Source organism: Silene latifolia, chromosome 9 (assembly GCF_048544455.1).
Source record: "Silene latifolia isolate original U9 population chromosome 9, ASM4854445v1, whole genome shotgun sequence".
In the NCBI taxonomy this organism is placed as follows: domain Eukaryota; kingdom Viridiplantae; phylum Streptophyta; class Magnoliopsida; order Caryophyllales; family Caryophyllaceae; genus Silene; species Silene latifolia.
Genome location: NC_133534.1, coordinates 51,822,324 through 51,844,591, shown reverse-complemented (window position 1 = coordinate 51,844,591; position 22,268 = coordinate 51,822,324). Strand labels below are relative to the sequence as shown.

General features: G+C 38.6%; 1 non-coding gene across 1 annotated transcript; it reads right to left on the bottom strand.

Moving 5' to 3' along the window:
• Positions 1-19,566: 19,566 nt before the first annotated feature.
• Positions 19,567-19,673, bottom strand: LOC141603915 (small nucleolar RNA R71). Its single transcript, XR_012525750.1, has one exon. It is a non-coding gene; the product is annotated as a small nucleolar RNA R71 (small nucleolar RNA).
• Positions 19,674-22,268: the final 2,595 nt, after the last annotated feature.

The following is a 22,268-nucleotide window of genomic DNA, read 5'->3' as shown; positions in this document are numbered from 1 at the left end:
CGTCGTCCCCTGCCGTGGTGACCACCGCGATAAACCGAATCCATATCAATCTTATTTGTTGTCACAATTTCGATTCCGATTTGCTGCTTTGAGTTGATTTCTACGCAGTTATTGCTTCGAATCTGAGTGTGCTAGTGTTCTAATTGATTAAAAAAGGGATAAATTGGCATCCTATCTCCAATTTCTGGTGTCTTCTAATCCCTAATTGCTTTAATTGCATCAATTTGTTGAATTTGTGAAATCAGGGTTTGAGAAATTCGTTCTTTGGGTTCAATTAGTTCAAGTTATGGTCGACTTCCATAGGATGTTACTCTCATTTCGTGGGAGCGAATTGAGTCGATTATTGGGCGAAAATTTCAGGCCTTATCCGAGTATATTTTGATGCTGATTTAGGTGTTAAATCTGCTAGCTTGCTTTCGTTTTTGCTGCAAATGGAGATGCGTATATTGGAGATGAGCGAATTCTGAGGTCGGTTTGGCTCGACTCCTATTATGTCGAGTTATTGTGTGGGTATGAGTTTCTAGCAAACTTAATGCATTAATTTGAGACTCAAACTAAAATAATCAATTTCCACTTCCAATAGCATGGGAAGTGATGTAGCAACTTGAATATTCTTCATGTTTCTCACAAAACCGAGGCTCAGGCCTATTGTGGTGGAAGTCAGAATGTACCTAACAAAGTTTAAGTTCATCAGGATGAAACACATGAGAACCATAATTGAGACAAGAAAGAATGTTGTTGAAAGATTACATTATTCTCAGCACTTTTTCTGCTAAGTTTCTGTTAATTTGAGCTTGCTTTTTAATACCGGTCGCTGCATAACTGAGTTTGTCAGATCAAGAAGCTAAGAAATTAGCAGCCATCAATGTTACCACTTTGTTTCAAGATTACACTGATCTTCCCATTGCTCCTGTTACATTATACATTCTGCCGGATGCTTGATCAGCAGTGTTGGTTATTATTTTCAGGATCGTCTTTGTACTGAAATCCCGCACTCCTTGCTAAAGCAATTCCCGATGTAATGCTGTTTCACCACGTAAAATGAGCTATTAAACTTCTGCACTTCTTACATTTGATAGTAGCAGTCACTCATGGTAATTTTCTTGTCATATTTTACATATTCGAATGAAGTTAAGATCCACTGAACTTTGCTTTATTTCGAGTTACGCTGGAAAAAAAAATGTGTTTCTTCTAACAGAAGGTTAAAATTGCTTACATTGATAGGACTGCAAAAAATATTGCAATAGTCCGAAGGGGGTTACTAGGCTGCAAAAAAGCAGCACATTATGAAGTTACTACGCTGCAAAACAGGATGCACATTTTACTTATTTCGAAAGCCAATTAGCTCAAACAGGCGAGCATTGTGCAATGCACAAGATGTGGGTTTAATTCCCACATTGGCTAGGGAATACCGGTGTTTCTTATATATTCTTTTACATTGTGATTGCCAAGGATTGGTAGTTTCTATGCATAAGCCTAAAATGCCTTGAAAAGGCCGATAAATACATTAAAACTCCTTCACAGTCATTTCCCTTATTTCATGCACATAGAACCTTATTTTATGCACGAAGAACTTTATTTCATGCACATATAATGAAAATTAATGTCCTTAACCAACAGTAATTAGTAACATAATATAACCAACTGGTGCAACTGAAGAACTTTTTAATGCACATAGAACCTTATTTCATGCATATAGAACCTTATATCATTGCACATAGAACCTTATTTCATGTCCATTTAACACTTATTTCATGCACATAGAACCTTATTTCATGCACATATAATCTTATTTCATTCCCATATAAAATTAAAGTCTTTAACCAACAGTAATTAGTATCACAATAAGAACTTTTTCATGCACATAGAACCTTATTTCATGCACATAGAACCCTTATTTTATGCACATAGAACCTTACTTCATGCACATATAGCACTTATTTCATGCATGTACACGAGACGGCTATCCTAAAATCATGGGATTTGTTATTTATTAGGCTATATGGGATTCGAACCCATACCTTTGTGCAAAATATGCATATCGCTCTACCATTGAGATAATAACCTTTACATTACGCTATAAATAAGTTAAGTAGTCAAGTAAACATATCACTATATCAGTCTAGATTACAAAAAATGGATGAAAGCAAAAAAAATTCGGCTGAAACATACAGAACAGTGCGCAAAAGTCGATATCAGGTTTACCTGAAGAATAGCATGATGCTAGATATAACAAAAATTCAAAGTTAATTTAGGAACTGCATAATTACTTGGCTCGAAAACGGTCTATCGGTATGAACGGGAGCCTCGGAGGATGATCATGAGCATGCATTGCATTTGAATTTAATATTAGCTTATATTCATTTATTGTTTTTGTTTAGCTATTCCTACTCAACTGTTGGGTAGACGTGTATTCGGTAAACACCTGTGATGAACCAAATATTGGGGAGCAGTTTGATTGGCAGGTTACCGATTTGGGACGAGTGGGTTGACGAGTCAAAGATATAGGCCTTCCCGAGTCGAAGTAGATGTAATAAAGATTTAGCTATTTGTATATTCTGCTGCGAGTTTTGTAAATTTACTATTTTACTTAAGTTGTAATAAGACCGTTTTAGTAATTTTAAATTAATAAAGTACTTTAGATTGCTATACTTTGTACTACTACCTCAGGAAACTGAGATGGTAGCACACCTATTTAATTGGAAATGTCTAGTAAAAGCTCCTAGTTAAATGGGGGTGTTACAATTATATGGAAGAGAGTTGGACAAGTGGTTGTTGTTGTCATAGAACAGTGATATTTTTTTGATGGGACATAGTTGTGGGATTTTGTGGGAATACTTTCGATCTTGTTTTAGATGAGGCATTGTTGACATAGTTGTGGCAAGTAATTGGGGAGCATATGTATACTAAGCTAGAAGTTGCAGATGGTTCATAATCTTTATCGGGGCAGTAATTATGAAGTGTTTGGAATTAGTATCATGTTAAGTTATGGACGAGTTTGGCGGCATAAAAAGGGAAATTTAAGGACCTAGTGATTGTGCAACAATTTATGGATCGCGGGTGATGTTATGGGGATAGGTGCGTGAATAAGAAAGAATTTGGTTGTGCGGTAATATGGAAGAGTTGAACTAGTGGTTATGCTGAGAATTTTGTGGTATATGTTAGATAGTGTGCTGAGTGATTAGAGGTATGAAGTTGTTAGAGAAAAAGAGCCTTGGATATGGGAATGGTTGTCGGTGTTGAGGTTATAGTCGGTGATCGGTGACATGAGATGGTGATAATGGGAAGAAGTAGCTAAGGATATAGTACTAGTTGGGTTACGAGGACGTAACTTTTATCTTAAGAGTTGTAGGATGCGACAAAGAAAGTTTGAGTCTTGGTGTATAATAAGGATGGACTTGCGGTTGATATTATTAAAGGTAAAGGTTATACTTGTAGTAGTATGTATTTTATATGTATGGTTATGGACTAAGGTTGTAGGTAAGTATGGTTGCGATAGTGTTGACAATCTTGGTGGTGAGTTTATGAGTGTGAGTAAACTTCGAGGACAAAGTTCATTTTAAGGGTGGTAGAATGTAACATCTCTCTTGTTGTATTATGTTGGTATTTGATTTTCTAGTGAGCGGTATGGAAGTAAGACAAATTTGGAGGCACTGGTATTATTGGTATTCGATAGTATTATAGAGTCATGTGGGCTATTTTACGGTTGATGCTATGTTGCGAGCTTCGTTGTTGAGGAAGGCGTTGTTGGGTGAGTTAGTGTCAAGGTTGGAGGATGAGAGTTGAGTGGTGTTAGTTGGTGGAGTGGTATGTGTGCATGCTTTGCCGGTATGGGTGTGAACTTCGAGGACGAAGTTTGTTTTTAAGGAGGGAAGACTGTAATACCATAGGTTTCTGAGTATAGGGAATTCGGTCGAGTGGCGATACTCGACCGAGTGGGTCATCGAGTTATTGGAGTTTGGCTTCTGGAGTGTTAGCACTCGACCGAGCTTGTTGGTACTCAGTCGAGTATGTCCGGTACTCGACCGAGTGTCCGGTTTAGTTACGTTATTTTCCGCGGTTTTGATTAAATAATTGGGGAAGTATATAAAGGCGTGTTAACGGTTTTTAATCATTTCTTAATCTCTTTTCTCAAATATAAACTATGTACACTGCCTCCTTAATCATTCTAATCATCTCCAAGGCGAAGATTGTTAGATCTTGAGTTTTATCATCTTATTCCGTGTCAATCGCAGTAGTGTCATATCCTTTTTTATTTATTGTTATTCTTATAGTTAAGTAAACCCTAATGTGGGAATATTGGGGGAATTAATAATTAGGCATACTAGATCGGTTAATTGAAGGGTAGTTAGTAATTGTATGTGATTATTATTTGTAGGTGACAGTTTCATGGAGGATTGCTATTGCGGTTACTTGTGTGTTCTTAGATTGCGAAAAGGTAGAGTTTACCTACGCAGTCGGTTGTATAATTGATAAAAGATGTGATTATGTTTGATTGATTGGTATTGTTTATCATTGTGATTGAGATTATTCTTGTTGATTTGTTACTTTTGTGGGACCATGTTCGGGAGATGGTTCCAACCCCATGTTCGCCCCTTGAGGCTCCCGTCACAAGAGTGTGCACATTAATGAGCTAGGTTTTCTCGCTGCAATGAGTGGGGCTTAGGTGGTACGGTTGTGGTCCCCATTGGCGGTGAGGGTTACCTGTTGCGATTTGTAACCTGGCAGTGCTACACACCTCGGTGTGTAGTCGGTTACTGGTTACTGTTGGAGTTTGGAGGATGGTTACTACAATTTGGATTGGATTGTGTATCTATGATTTCTTATTTTGGTTATGCAGTTGACTGAACCGATATTATTTTCAAAACTGTGGTGATCCATTCGGGGATGGTGAGCAGTTGGTTTAGCTGGTATTGGATATGGATGTAGCTCGCAGGATATGGACGAGGCAGAGTCATCACATGTTCTTTAGCTAGCTTTCGATGTTGTCCTAAACATTAGCTTTTCTTTTGGTTTCTTCTCGGAATTATAAACAGTTTTGGTTTGGTTTTTAGTTTGATTTTGGTTTAAGAGTTGTACTTTTAGTAAACGTTCTATTATGGTACATTTAATATACTTTACCTCGGGCAACCGAGATGGTAGAACCTCGATATGCTAAGGTGGTGCTTTGTAAGACACCTTTGTGTATGAGGGTGTTACAACAATGCCACCTTTCAACAGCCCAATCTCATTCCCCAACCTCTCTTCTGCCTCCGCTTCCAGTATGCCTCCCCCTCCCTCCAACACCTCCCCCTACCCACGCACTCCATGACAACCCGTGTTATGAATGACATTTTTAAACCCAAAGCCCTTATCGTTACTACCCTAAAAACCGTGAGCCCATTTACCAGAAGCCCCCACCTAACCCACCATGACCCGAACTGGAATGCGGCAATGTAGGTCGAGTTTAAGGCTTTACAGGATAATCATACTTGGGACTTGGTACCCTACCTCGAGAATGCTTCTATTATTCGTTGTATGTGGCTATTCCGTCACATGTACCGCTCTGATGGTACTCTTGAGAGGTATAAGGCCCGAGTCGTGGTTAATGGCAAAACCCAACAAGTCGGTATTGATTGTGATGAGACTTTTACCCCTGTGGTGAAGCCTACTACTATACAAACAAGTCTTAGTCTGGCTGTATCTCGTTCTTGGCCTATTCACCAGTTGGATGTCAACAATGCTTTCCTTCACGATGATCTAGTTGAGACGGTCTTTATGCATCAACCACCAGGGTTTGTTGACTCGGCGGCTCCTAGTCATGTTTGTCGTTTGCGTAAGTCACTTTATGGGTTGAAGGAGGCCCGCGTGCCTGGTATCAACGTTTTGCTAACTTTGTTTTGTCATAGAGTTTTACTAGCAGTGTTTGTGATACCTCATTGTTTATATATCATTATGGAAATGACATTGCATACATGCTTCTCTATGTGGGGTACATTGTCCTGACAGCATCCAACCTGTCTCTTGTGGGCTGCATCATCACTGCTTTATCTCGGGAATTTTCTATGTCTGATTTGGGTGTTTTTTTTATTTTTTGGGCATTACTGTCACTCGTAATACAGGTGGTTTGTTTTTATCTCAACAATAATATGCTAAAGATATTCGTGGTCGTGCAAATATGTCAAGCTGCAATCCTACCTCCACACCCGTCGACACTGGCACCAAATTAAGTGCAACTGTCGGTCCTCTTATTGCTGATCCTACCCTTCACAGAAGTTTTGCCGGTGTACAATATTTAACTATCACTCGTCCCGACATCTCTTAAGCTGTACAACAGGTCTGTCTCTTTATGCACTCACCTCGTGAACCTCATCTCTATTATCTTAACGGATTTTGCGCTATATAAAGGGAACTTTGGATCACGGTCTTACTATTACGGTGTCTCATGCTACCTCTTTCACGGTCTATTCCGACGCTGATTGGGCCGAATGCCCTGACTCACTCCGCTCCACCTCTGGCTACTATGTATTTCTAAGTGATAACTTGGTGTCTTGGTCTTCCCGACGCCTGCCTACTATCTCTCGTTCTAGTGCGGAGGCCGAGTATCGAGCTGTTGCTAATGTCATTGCTGAAACAAGTTGCCTCCGTAATCTTTTGCTTAAACTTCATGTTCCTATTCCTTTAGCCACTCTTGTATATCGCGATAACATATATGCCTTGTATTTGTCCACTAATCCGGTTCAGCATCAACGTACAAAACACATTGAACTGGATATACACTTTATCCGCAAAAAGGTTTAGGTTGGCACCGTTCGCGTTTTACATGTCCGCAAAAAGATATTAACCGCGCCATCTATTGTCGCTTTTTTCGTTCTAGCCTGAGTGTCCGCCCTCCTCCTTCTCCGACTTAGAAAGTGTATTAGTAAATATGTATAGGATATTTAGTTACCTAGCTTACTGTATATGTTATATGGAAATCCCCTAATTTCCAATATTTATCTGCCAAGTGTATCTTGTGAATTTGCTATATATTCGTAAATAATACCCTCTAATCCCTAAGGGATTATAATCTAATAACATGTTTACCCAACAACTTAAATTGTAAAAGGATTCATCACAAACAATTTGTGTTTACTTTTATAAGTTTCATATGTTCATGTAAGACTCATTTTCATGATAATAATTCTAACTAGGAGTAACTACATACTCTCTCCTATTCATTCATTTCCTCCCTCTTTCCGTTTTCATAGTAGTCGGATTTTCTTCCCTCTTTCCTTTTTTGGAAGGTTTTGTGTGATCTAAAATCAATTGTATGTGGAGTAGAGTGTTTTGTGTGGTCCAAAATCATTTTCTTATTTCTTGTGCAAAATGAAAGGGGAAGAAATGAGTGAATAGGAGGGAGTATAAAATAGGTTGTAATGAAAATAGGAATGAAATAGGCCTAGCTACTATCAAGAATATTAGTCAAGTCCCCGACCAAGTAATGTCATGAAAGATGGTAAGGAGATTGCTACACAAGTTAGGGTGGATATTCTTCAATATGCTACAAACTATACTCTAATCTGCCACATTTGGACGATCATATTTGGAGCTAGGTAGACACAATAAGAGCTCAATATGTAAGCACCATTAAAGGCCACCATTTTTTGACGGCTAATAACCCACCCTTTCTTTTCATTGTCAGAAATAGATTCACTTCTTAGTCTAAAGTTTAAGCTTAGCTTCTAATAATATGCCCTAACACAGTTGTGAACAAGACCAGGCTTGACCCGTGAAACAATCTATGACCAGGCGTGCCCCGCAAAAGTCCAAACAATTTAAAGGATTGCTATCTACCTTCTCTCTTCAACCTTTTCTCTCATCTTTCTCTTACCCTCTCACAATCGGTTAAACAAATATATATCGTGTGAGATCGGATGACAAATTGATGAATCAAAATATACAGTATTTTAACAGATTGTGAGAGAAGAAAGTAGAAAAAAGAAAGGTAGATTCGATAATTTATGGCCACTACATAGCACGTCATTAGTTTGACATTGTGTCAATGACGCCTAATAAGTTACAAATGGGTAAAAATAACACAATCAATTTCTATTGATAGTCAATAATCCTAATTCCTAATTTATTTTTTTAAAAACTACATTAAACTGAATATATTGGTTAAAATTAAAAGTATTTTATTTAATTAAAATAGTTTTAGCCCTAAAATAACTGTGATTTATACCTTTAATTTTGGTTATAAAATATTCCTCGGTAATATATAAGAATAATTTGATAAAGTCAGAAGAGAAACTGGTTTTATCAAGTTTTCCGTGCAAATATAAAATTGAATCATATTTCTCATTGAATATATAAAAAATTGTTGAAACAAATTATAATAGGAAAAATAGTTTTGGTGAAATATTTAACTGAAATTCTGTGTTGATTCCATATAACTTGTGATTGGTTGCTAATTAGCAACTAATAAGTGATTAGTCGCAAAGGTTGGTCGCTAAACGGCATTTTTCTTGTAGTGGTATTGTAAGACTAAATTTAGAGAATTAATTTAGGTATACTTCATCTATTCGGTCATTTGTTTATTTAGTCCATGTTTTTAGTGTTTCACTCATTTGTTTACCTTTTTAGTGTGGGATGTTTTTACGAGTTATTTGATCATGCATATTATCTTAATCCACTTATCATGCAACAATTATATCTACAAATAGTCCTCACTCATTTTTTGATTTTTGTGTCCAAATAAACGTAACTAAATTTCGAAACGAGGATGTTGTAGCTTTAGTAGTAGTAAACACTTGGGTGAAAGAGTTGTATCAAAATAGTCTTCACAATTGCCCTAATATTCTCCTCTCAACATGACATAAGAAGCCACTGGTAACTAATGGCAAGAGAATAATCACAGAAAGGATTTGTTAGTGTACACAACCAACAAACTTGGACGGACCAAGAATAAATGAGGACGATAACAAATTCGAAAATAAAGCGTCTTGCTTGTGATGGATAGTGTCCGTCTTCAATGAGATTTTACAATTCGAAAAACATAAAAGAGACAAATTAAATGAAAAAACGTTTGCTTATACGCGGCGAAAAGATACAGCTCCCATCTTGCATCCGTACACATGTCACTGGTCCAACAATATTCCATTTGTCATATACGGAGTAACATCTAAATTTACATGACCACGTAATACAATCAGAGCAAGCCTCCCTTGTAAATGGTCAAATGGTCAATTATGCCTATGTAACTACACAAATTCTTGTTTGTGACGGCACATATCCGTCACTCTTGAGTGACGGATACCATTTTACCTCACAAAGTACCCACTTTTTCTCTCTCTGCAACACTATTCATGTGGTCCCCTTTCTCCACTAACCCATTTTGTTACCATTTTAACTCACAAAATATCCGCCACAAATGGTAACCCGTCACAAGGAAGACCAATTGATGTAACTAAATAAGACAAAATAGAATACAATTCAGTATTTTTTAGGCATTTTGCTTTTGTATTATCTACCCACATAGGTAATATTGACTTATTGCAAACTTGCGACGGATATACCCGTCACAAACGAGAATTTGTGAATACAATAACAGGTGAACCACATTTGATTTGAAATTTCAATTTCGTAGTGTTCAAAAATAATACTCCCTCCATTTCACTTTTGTTGTCCTACTTTTCTTTTTAGGAAGGATTTAACAAATAAGATAAATTACTACTCTAACTCTTTAATTAAGAACAAGAATGATATTACAATTTTGATAGGGTGAATGGTAGTTAAGACATCTTAGGGAAATTAGTGGTAGTTTACTAATTTATCATACTAAATTAAATATGGGGACAATAAAAGTGGGATAAATTTTGGAGAAAAGGGGACAATAAAAATGGAATGCATGGAGTAGATAGTTTCTTGTAAAATTAAAAGCTTTATATATTACTTATGAAAATGAGGTAAATACTAGATATTTTTTGATAAAATAACTCGTTTTCTTTCATAAAAATGTTAGGTATTGTAAAGTCGATCAAAGAATTGAAATGGCATAATAAAATCCAATTTATCTTAATATTATCCTATAGTCAATTCCTATAAAACTTGAGGAAATCGTTTGGTTATAAATGTAGGCATTAAATTTCTAAGGATCGGAGTTGTCAATTACCTAAAAGGGTAGATAATTAAATTACTCTATTAGATAAACGTAGAAAATTCCTAAGCATAGTAAATGCGGCCTACATTTTGCCAAAAATTGAACAGCCACACAACTCCATATTTTATAATTCATGAGATTTTTCAATTTATATGTTTTAAGTTAACTTAACTTGTAAAGTTATGATGCCCGATACTCATGACCTGACTTTAAAACTTGACAACACAAAATTTAACCTAACAGTTTACTTAGGAAATGTTTTACAATGGGGCATGGCCTACCAAATTAATAAGATCTAATTTATCTTTCCCTTTTTGTCGTGTGACTCATGGAGTGCCAAGAAATCTTCTCAACCAAAATTTTAAGATGATGATAATAGTTCTAAGATTTGGTTTTATACTCTAACACGCCCATTTATACAAATATTCGCTGGGCTTGAAATGTGAATGCAATTACAGGCCTCTCTATACCATGTCATCAAGAAATCATCTCAACTAAAATTTTTAAGGTGATAATTAAAGTCCCAACATCAGTTTTACACTCCCATGGAGCATTTATTATGAGGTTAATGTTGGTAATATCAAATTGACGATAACACATGTCATGCCACACCTAAGGGTAGAACCGAAGAGGTAGAGAATAGCCACAGTTCGCAAATACTCCTAAAAAAAGTGTTAATCATGGCAGGTTCGGGTCAGACTAGTTTGGATCGCATCAGTTCGAGCGAGTATTATCGGGTTAATTCGGCGAGACTGGGTCATTTGAGTTTCAAGTTTGTTGGTCGAGTCAATTTTGAGGCAAGTAAGTCGGGTTATTTTAGGTCAGGTCATTTTCGGGTCAATGGTTAAGAGAGAAAAAAGTATGTTTTGGAGTATTACCTATTTATAGATTTATTTTGATGATTAATTCTTTCCTTTGACGTAAAAAATAATATTAAGTGTGATTCCAAATGAGTCATTTCCAATCTTTTAGGTCAATTAAAGTTATGTGTTGTTTTTTCATTTTCGAATTGAGTCATTTTTGTCCGGGCCAGTTATGAGTAGGGATGGCAATGGATCCAGGATCCGCTCCAGATCTGCAGGATCCGACCCGCATGGATCGGATATGGATCCTAATTTTTAGGACCCGTTGGATATGGATCGGATATGGATCCATTACTTATAAAGTGGATATGGATCTGGATCTCACCACTCAGATCCATATCCGATCCGCAGACCCGTTTTCAATAATAAAAAAATTATCAAATTACTCATTTACTTACTTCACAAGTCATAAGTTTATAGTATAAAAAAAATAAAAGTTGGTAGTGCATGACGTAACTTAGTGATTGTTACTAGATATGCCACTTAATTTGGCCACTGACATTGAATATTGTAGACGCTATGCCACTTCGCAGTTTTAAAAGATGAAGTTGAAATGCTATTGTGTGCAGGGGCGAAGCCAGGATTAAAAGTGTGGGGTAGCAAAATTATTAAGCGTATAATTTTTTTTAGAAAAAATAAAATCGTGAAAAAAAAATGTGTTGCAACATATAAAAATTCAAAATTGTACACGCACAATCAACAATCAAATGAACACTAGATAGTCGATACTAACTTAAAATTCTCGTTTTATAATTCACAACTTATCGTAATTTTATTTGCGACTACAATTTTGATTATATAGCTTTGTAATATTAAAAAAAAATGCGAAACCATTGCTATTGTAATAAGTTAAAATTTTCACATTTTAATTCGACAACTTGTCTTCATTTTATTTTCCGTACACTTTTAATACTTTGCGGTTTAGAAAATTTTAACCATTATAACAAATATGGAAAAATTGAAAACAAAGTCTTTACGCCCTAGTACACAATATAATGGATGTAACTATTTTGGAAAAAAACTTGCAATAATTAACAAATTTATTAATGGTCGCGAACTAATTATTGAATTGTTGGAAAAAAAATTACTGGCATTTTGGTTCGATACTTTGCAATTTAGGAAATTTTAACCATTATAACAATTACGGAAAAATTGAAACAAAGTCTCTACTCCCTAGTACACAATTTTTTAAAAGAAAAAATTACTGACATATTTGACGCTGCAAGGTCTCGAACTTAAGACCACAGGATGAAGTACCACTTGCTTTAACCGCTGCACCACTCCCATGTTGATGTTTAATCCATGCGTTTAAGTGTTATCATCCCTTAATGCATCAGATTTGGGGTAGCAAATAATGATCGTCAAAACTGATTTTTTTTCTTTGGGATAGCGGCTGCTATCCCTTGCCACCTACTGCCTTCGCCCCTGATTGTGTGCGTATAATATGCCACTGACCTAGTTTGTTATTGGCACACTTAATATCGCATGGGTAGTTCGTGTTACTTAACTTATAACACTATTGTGTTTGCTGTTTATTTTGTTATGGGATATTCTACATGGTACCCCTTAATTTTTCGACTTTCTACATGGTACCCCTATACTTTTTAAAACATACATGGTACCCCTAATTATTATCATTATCACTAAGTGTACCCCTAAACTTTATTGTTCGTCAATTAAACTCAGTTTTAGGCGTTAAGTGATGACTTGGATGCGTAACCAAGCATTTCATTTATTATCCCATGGCATAAGGACTCTATTATGCTCAATATCCATCTCGATCCTATTATTTATTGATATATATGGGCTAAAAAAAATTTGACGGAAAATTTATTGATTCTCTACCAAATTATCACGTCTAAAGATGGATATTGAGCCTAATAGAGTCCTTATGTCATGAGAATGATAAATGACAAGCTTGGTTACGCGTCTAAGTAATCACTTAACGCCTAAAACTAAGTTTAATTGACCGAAAATAAAGTTTAGGGGTACACTTAGTGATAATGACAACAATTAGGGGTACCATGTATGTTTTAAAAAGTGTAGGGGTACCATGTAGAAAGTCGAAAAATTGAAGGGTACCATGTAGAATATCCCTTTTGTTATTATCTTAGATCCGCATAGGATCCAGATCCGACCCGGACCCGTCGGATATGGATCTGGATCTGAGAAAATTGGACCCGTCGGATATGGCTCGGATCTGGATCCAATGTGGAAAATGCGGATCTGGATCTGGATCTAGCTGGATCCGGTCCAAATCCGGCCCGTTGCCATCCCTAGTTATGAGTCAACAATGCTCGAGTCATGTTTGGGTCAAGTCAGGTTCATTCAGGTTTCGGGTCACATTCGAGTATTGTAATTTAGATCAATTTTGCATCTCGGATCAACCTTTTCTAATCGGGTTAATTTTCCAAGTCTAAACAAATGTAATTAGTCATACTATTATTTCAAAGGCTTTTGTTATCTGATGTAATTACTTTTTCGTTTTAGGTTTTGGTATTGCTAAAATAAGTGCATTTGATCAAATGTGAGTCAAATGTCATATGTTATACTTCGTATTTCATTTTAGCGTGTCTTACCTCTCATTTATTTGTTTATCTTTCTATATTAAATAGGTTTGTATAGATAATTTCTTTATACATATCTATTTATATCCACTTGTTATATTCACTAGCAACCACCACAATCTCACAAATGATTCTCTCCACTTTCTTTAATATTTATGTTAAAATTAAAGGTAAATAAATGATCGAATTCTATACAGAATTGAAATTGAAATTTGTTAAAAGTAAACGCACGACCAACCAATCTAAATTGGAAACAGTCCTGGGTCATTACTGTTGAGTCAGTCAGTTTACACTTGTTTTCAGCGATGACCCCAACATAAGAACTTTTGAAAATGCAAGCCATGTGTTAAAACTAGCTTTTAAGAAATACGTGAAACAATCAATTAGCTCTTAAAGTAGTGAAGTGAACTTTGGGATCTCCAACGGATATTCCTTGGCATCTTCCATAGGAAAAGGTTGAGGAATTTAGTCGACTCATGACCACCCTTGTAAGAGGAAAGGAGTAGATTTCCTATGTGTGATTCTTCACTTACTTGTTTGATTTCATTTTACTCCAAGTGCAATGGCTAGAGATTAATGTGGCCTAATCATCATTGCTCTTATGTGTCCCTACTAACTTTCATATGTAGGTGCAGGACTACCACAAGCAATTATAAAGCTAAGTTGAATCAATTGGTCTCCCTTGTGACGGGTTACCATTTGTGACGGATATTTTGTGAAATAAAATGGTAACAAAATGGGTTAATGGAGAAAGGGGACCACATGAATAGTGATGCAGAGAGAGAAAAAGTGGGTACTTTATGAGGTAAAATGGTATCCGTCTCTTATTTGTGACGGATAGGTGCCGTCACAAACAAGAATTTGTGAAGTTGAATTTAGGTAATTTTGTGTTGACATTATATTTACACACTTTACCCTATAGCGCATGTATATTGAAGAGGATAATTTGATCCTCTTATTTTCTCTCTTTTATTCTATATTTTTGATACATTATACCCTCTGTTATTTACCCTATTTTCCACTATTTTTTTCCTTTTCCTCTATTTACCCACATCAAAGAAGATGTTATCTTCCTCTCATCTTTCACCTTTAAAGTAGACATCACTATAATTTTTATCTCTTATTTGACACAAAGGCCAAGACAAGAACATCCTCCATAAATGGAGGAAGTCTTCCTATTTCTCTTCAAAGGAGATGCTAAGAGTATGTACTCACATTGAAGAGGACATCCTCGCATTGTTCGTGACATTAAAGTCTAACTTGATCGACACATGTACACGTTCGCCTTTTGGTGAAATAAGGGGAATTCCTATTCTGTATCCCATATAATTCGACGCTCCATCAAAATATAGGTCCCATTCATCGGTTTTATATGGACGACGTCTTCAACGGGGAATGAACAAGTGCCAACTACCTCGACTTCCTCAATTGGGTTATCGGCAAGGAAATCAGCAACTGCTTTTCCCTTAATCACCTTTAAGAGTACATATTTGAGGTCGAACTCGGATAGCATGAGAGTCTACCTTGACATTCTTCCGTTTAGCACCGATTTTTCAAACAAGTACTTGATAGGATCCATCTTTGAATAGACACACACACTGTAACTGAGCATGTAGTATCTTAACTTCTTTGTTGCCTAAACCATGGCCAGACACGTCTTCTCAAAAGGTGTATACTTTACATCATAATTTAAGAACTTTTTACCTGATGTAGTGAATAGTTCTTTCTTCCTTATCAACAGTTTGGGCCAACATAACCCCCACTGCAGTATCCGTAACAGTTACATACAGCGATAGCGGTAAACCTGTCACAAGTGGGCTTAGAACCGGTGGAGAGGACAACACCTCCTTTATTTTATCAAATGCAGCTTGACACTGGTCCTCACATCTTACGTGTTCTATGACCCTTAATTTCTTAAATGTCGGTTCACATATCATTGTCAGTTTCGCGATAAAACGACTTATGAATTGAACTCGGCCTAAGAAACCTCGAATTTCTTTCTCGGTTTCGGGATGGGACATTTCCATAATGACTTTAATATTTAATTGGTCAACTTCGATACCACGGTGGTTGATTATGTGACCCAAAGCTTGCCAGAGGTGACCCCGAAAGCACATTTTCGTGGATTCAATCTCATGTTGTATTTCCGCATCCTCTCAAAGAATTTTCGTAGTGCCCCAAAATGACCACTACGTTCCTTTGACTTCACGATCATGTCGTCGACATAAACTTCCACTTCCTTATGCATCATATCATGTAGCAACATTATTATCGTTCTCTAGTATGTTACCCTAGCATTTATCAATCCAAAGGGCGTCACAGTGTAACAATAGGTTTCCCATTGTGTAGTAAACGCGATCTTGTGGATATCTTCCTCGACCATCTTAATCTGATTATAACCGGCATACACGTCCATAAAAGATATTAGGGCATGATTCGCGGTATTTTCAACCAAGATATCGATGTGAGGTAAAGGAAAATCGTCCTTCGGACTTGCTCTATTCAAATCACGAAAGTCCATGCACACACGGACCTTCCCATCTTTATTCGGTATTGGTACTACATTGGCTACCCAATCTGAGTATTCCAAAACTTTGATAAACCGATCTTTGAATTGTTTATCAATTTCTTCTTCGACTTTTAAGGACCATTCTGTTCGTATTCTGCGTAGCTTCTATTTTACTGGTTTGAAACCCGACTTGATCGGAATCTTATGTTCTGCGATTTCCCTATCAATTCCTGGCATGTCCTTATAAGACCATGCAAATACATCTTTGAACTCATTTAACAAATCAATAAATCCTTATTTCTCTGCGGGATCTAAGGTAGTTCCTATCTTAAGCTCCTGCGGTTCTAGGGTGGTTCCCTCACTGATAGTTTCGATGTCTTCAATTATTGAGGCCCTTTGGTCATATTTCTCTAACCCTCTAACCAATTATGGAAGTGGTTCTATCTCCTCTTCCTCCTCTTCTTCGACCTGTCCGTTTTTGCCTCATTCTCAAAGTCATTGCTGAAACAATTATTTTCAAAAATTGAATTGCAATGTAAATAAGACAAGTCGTAAGCAAACTGGTCATCTTATTTAATTTGAAACTGCGCAAAGTGCGTTAACATCTGGGCAAATTGATCAGGGGTAAGTGGTGAAACGACAGAGGTACCCGAGACAGCCCCCGGGATACCAGAACTAGGAAGGGGTACATCAAAAGGAAATACTAGGGAGGGGGTAACTTCGACACTTGACTCCTTAGACTGAAACTTAGGACTCTTATCAGACTCGGACTTAGACTCGGACTCAAACTCAGACTGAGACTCGGAATCGCCATCCAGCTTGAACATTTCTCCTTCAGGGGCAAAATAATTTCTTATCTGCGACGTAGAAAATGCCTAGGTTCATTTTTGCCTTTAATTCCAAATCTGACATTCTTTTTACTGACCGGAATCACCATTGATGCCAGGCCTTTGTTTCTTTACTTACAGTAGTTGCGTCCCAACCACATTTAGGTAGTATATACCCCACCATTAGGTCTTCTGAAGAAGTGACTTGGTGAACAGGCGACTACTCGTTTGTGCCATGGAGAGTTATGGGCTCGGAGGGATTTTTGATGAAATCCAAATAGCGCGAGGCCAGCCTATTTATGTTTTCCTCCCTGTCTTGTTGGAGCTTTATATAACAAGGTTGGAGGCTCCTTTCTCTCATCAGCTTATCCATCTTATTGTTTTCCTGTTTAAGAGCCCACTCCCAAGCAAAGTTGTATGTCTCAGTCTTTTGGAGCCCCTTTGATGCGTGTCATTTATATGATGTTTTACATCTCTTTTTACACGCATTTCAGAGCTCATTTGTATAATATTTGTTGCTTTTCTCCCTATTTCCGTCTACTTCTGTATTTTGTGCCTTATTGCAGAAATGTGGAGAATTCGACGGGAAATCAAGCCAAATCCGCCCCCGAGTAATCTGCATCGCAAATGACGTAAAGGAATCACTTAAGGAACAAGCTTGGTGCGCGATCCAAGGCCCAAAAGACGAGTCCACGTATTTCAAGAAGTCAAGTAGCAGCTCATCCAGTCGATCGACTGGACCCATCAGTCGATCGACCAACTATCGGGATCCAGAAGCTACTGTTGCTGAGGAGCAGTCGATCGACCAGCCTGAGTAGTCGATCGACCAGATTTCTTTACCAGACGAGAATTAGAAAGTCGTGAATCTCAAGGCCCGTGAAGTTTAGGTTTTAGAAATAAGTTGTTGCGTCTATTGCTATATAACGTAACACCAACATCTAGTTTTATGATCAAGTTTTTGCATCTAAGTTTCGATCACAATACAGTGCTTTTAGTTCTAGCTTATTTCAAGTTAGGGTTTTGGGTTATCGATTCTAACATTGGATTTCTGCCTTTGCTCTTAATCTTCCCTTTTAATCTTGGTAATCATTCTGCCCTAATTTTAGTATTTATTGTTTTACTTCCCTTGTTAGTATAGAATTGATAGTTAATGCCCCAAAACCAATTATCATATTTTTGTTGTTGTTATTTACATTAAGCATGAATACAGTAATCGTTGTTAGTTTATTTGTTGTTTTTACATTCACCATGAGTAGCTAAATAGTTAGTGCTAGGATGTAGGCGATTTATGGCTAGGCGGCACTAGATTGAACACGGACTGAACCCGCGTGTCAGTCGATCGACTGACATTGTTGGTCGATCGACTGACCTTGTAAGGTTATCCTTCGTTTTAATTGTTTTTAATCTTGTATTTAACGAATCGAATGCATGCGACCAGTTAGATACCTATTTTGTGACTGACCCATTAGGCCGAAAGGTAGGGTAGGTTGCTTGACCGTCAATTAATTCGACTAAACTGTGCTAAGATCGAAAGATAGGTATAGTTTAGACCATTAGTCACTTCTCAGGACGAAAGTTAGTATTAGTGACATTAGGGACCTTTAGCGAGATCGAGAGATGCTATTTGTTAGGAGTGGACCGAGAGGACCTCTTATTTCCCGCCTTACATGTGTTTATTTCAGACCGACTTAGTTTGTTGCCGCCGAAGCTATAATGACCCGATCATCCTAGTACCCTTCTTTTATCTGTTTAAATTCGTATTTTAGTTTATTTTTCCTTTTATTGCCATTAGCTATAGAACAATTCAAATCAACCCCCATAATAGTTACCTTAGACTTTCATTAGACAACTAAAGTTTACAACCCGCCTCCTCATGGGATCGACCACATTACCCACTAGCCTAGGTTAGTCTTAATAGGAATTATAAATTTTATCTTTGGTACTCACAGCGACGGGTATCAAATTTTGGCGCCGTTGCCGGGGAGGTAATAGTCCTAATTTTAGTTGTTTAATTTTCAGTCTTTCTTAGTTTAAGGAACATCCGTTCCTTAAACAGTTCTTATATTTTGTTGTAGTTTCCTCTTATGCGCAGGTCACAGGGTGGAGAATTAGTACCATTGAACCCTGAGATTGAGAGATCCTTGCGCGAGTTGAGGCGAACACGACGAGTATTACCGACAGAGGAAGAGCCGAGTACTCATCAAGCTATCACGAGAACGAACTGTTCGAAGAAGACCCACAATCTTCACCCGTTTCCACTTCTTCAGCCGAGACAGTTACTTCTCCATAAATTCCAGTCATGGCCGAGGAAGCAAGTATAGCTAGTTTTTTTCCGAGCCGACACCGACAATTTATACAAAGGGTTCGAGTTACGGAGATGCCAGAAATTCGAACCAAAGCCTCGCTTACATCACTATGGTCGAGAGAAATCGGTTTGGGGGAGCTGCAAATGAAGATGCAAACAGACATATGGAGACCTTTATTGACTCATCGCTGCTCCATTCCCCCACCAGCTGGCGTGACCCAGGATCAAATCAAAGAGACCATGTTCATCTTCTCCCTTCGTGATGCTGCAAGGGAGTGGTATAGAGATCTGGACCGAGCCGCTCAGGAAATCACTGATTGGAATACATTGGCATTGGCGTTCTACAAGAAGTACTTTTCTGCTTCAAGGACGATCGCTATTAGAGCCCAAATCACGGGTTTTAAACAAGGGCCAGATGAGAATTTCCATGAGGCATGGGTCCGATTCAAGAAGTTAGTGCGAACCATACCGCACCATGGATTTGAAAAGTGGAGCTTGTGCAATCATTTTTACAATGGGTTGTACGACGATCAGAGGGCCATTTTGGATGCTGCAGCCAATGGAAGATTTGCTGAAAATTTGGGGGCAACCAAGGGGTGGAAGATCATTGACGATCTAGCTACCCACAAGGCCGAGTACGGGAATTCGAGAGGGAACCGAGGAGAGTCTGAATCTTCCTCTGTTACTGCACTTGAGGCTCTCACCGCAAGATTTGACAAGTATGAGCTAGGAGGAGCCTCTAAGGGTGGGATATACCAAGTCAACGCTGTTTTAGACGGTCCCTTCCTTTGCGAAAGGTGTGGAGTAGAGGGCCATGTCTCGAAGAACTGCCCTAGTCCCTTTGAATCTTGTGTCGCCTTTCAACACTACAGGGCGAACAACACCTACTACGAGCCACCGCATCCGAATTTGAGTTGGAGAAGCCGAAATGTTTTGAATCCAACTCAACCTCCGCCACAAAGCAAAGACCCATATGTACCTCCGCATCAAAAGCAACAAAGAATACCAAAAGCCTCCTTATGTGCCGCAGCAAGAAGAACAAACACAAAATTCTGAGTTTTCCGAGTTGAAGAATCTGTTGCTAAAGGAGTCCCAAGCAAGAGAGGCCGGGATGAAGTTGCTAGAGAGCCAAATAGCTCAGTTGGCTAGTAAATGTAACACTCGAGCTCCCGGACACTTACCCACTCAACCCGAGCAAAAGGAGACCCTACATGCCATCACCTTGAGGAGCGGGTCCACCCTTGATGGTCCTGCCATGGTCGAGAAAGTCATTGAGAAGAATGAGGCGGATCCGAGTCCAACCAAAGTCAGAACGAATAAATCAAAAAATAGCCGTCTGCCAGGTATTTGATCGATCGATCGACATACCTAGTCGATCGATCCCGAAACACGGTTACAGAGCTTCGAATCAGAATCCAATCGATCGACGATGAGAGTAGTCGATCGACCCATATCATCGCGATATTGAAGAGTTTCGTCCTTTAATGCCAAACAATTTACGAGACCACTTGTTTCGGTACCACCGTCCCGAAAGTTTTGAAGCGACCCAGTGCTGATGGGTCGATCCCGCTCAAGTTCGATCCAATGACGGTTAATGGGTCTCATTTGAGACGGTCCGAGGAGGGGTCCAGCTTCAACAAAGAAAAGGTGACGGACTTCCAGCCAAAGTCTAAGGATGCCGGCGCGCGCGAATTAGAGGAGAGGGCTAAGGTGCTCCTTACAGCCCCATATCCAGAGAGACTCGTGCCGACCAAGGAACAGGTATCTTTCAATAAGTTTGAGAAAGTTATCCGTAGTCTGAATGTGCAAGTCCCCTTCCTTGAGCTAGTTAACCAAGTACCCGCTTACACTAAATTTATGAAACAACCGTTGTCCAAAAAGCGGTCACTTGAAACAAAGTGCACACTTGTCGCACTCACCAAGGAGTCTTGTTCTTATCTGTCTCACACTGCGCCCCTTAAGTTAGAGGACCCGGGCAGCTTTTCTGTCCCTTGCAAAGTAGGTACCTTCTCAATTGAGAAAGCATTGTGTGACCTAGGGGCCAGTATAAGTGTCATGCCCTTGAGTTTAGCTAGGAGACTCAAGTTGACCCGGTTTGCTATTACCGAAATGACAAATTGGATGGTGACCGATCTGCGGTCGAGCCCATAGGAATCCTAGAGGACATACCCGTCCAAATAGGGAAGTTTTTCTTCCCTGTTGACTTTGTTGTCCTAGATATGCCTGAGGATGAACATATACCGATCATTTTAGGTAGGCCGTTTCTGCACACTGCTGGTGCAGTCATTGACGTCGGTTTAGGAACCTTGACCTTCAAGGTTGGGAAACACTCTATTGTTTTTGCCCAGCCGGCTAAGAAAAAGGATGCCATGTGGCCTGTCACTTGTAATACGGTTTCTGAAAAGAAATCGTACTTTGTGCTTCCTGAATCGCCTATCCCTATTACTACTGCTGTGTTAACCCCTCCGCCCCGGATTGGGAGCAAGAAGGAGGAGAGACCTGTTGTTTTAGATATTGCAGGAGCTGGTTTGGGGAAGGAAGAGCCGTTGGATGCTCCAGCTGCGACAGAGCAGATCGTTTCAAGAGGCGGTCTTGGATGCCTAAGTTATGGGACCGACGAGGAAGTGGAAGATGAGCCGGTTAAGGTGAAATGGGCAGATTTGGAGAGTGACGATTCCGAGGGAATCCTTGATTGGGGAGATGACGAAGCTGAACAGCTGAATTCTCCGACTGTCGAAGCTAAGAAGGGTGCAACTGATAAGATGAGCACCACTGAGGCTACCTCTAGTAGCCAGAAGCCGACGAAGTGGGCCATACCGTGGTCCTTTTTGATCAACTATTAGTTGATCAAGTTCGTTATAAACTTCACTTTATTGCTTTCGAACTATTTTTTATTGCTTTTGTGTGCGCGAAAACTTCGCTTTTATTTTCGTTTGCTTAGACTTTTTAAGTACTTTAGACTTCGTTCTGGGTTTTGCGCAATTTTGGGCGCGTACTATTGTGCATTTGCAGGTAATTAGAGCTTGTTAGCTCAAATCACTGAGCAATTACGAAGAAATAAGACGCTGCAGCAGTAT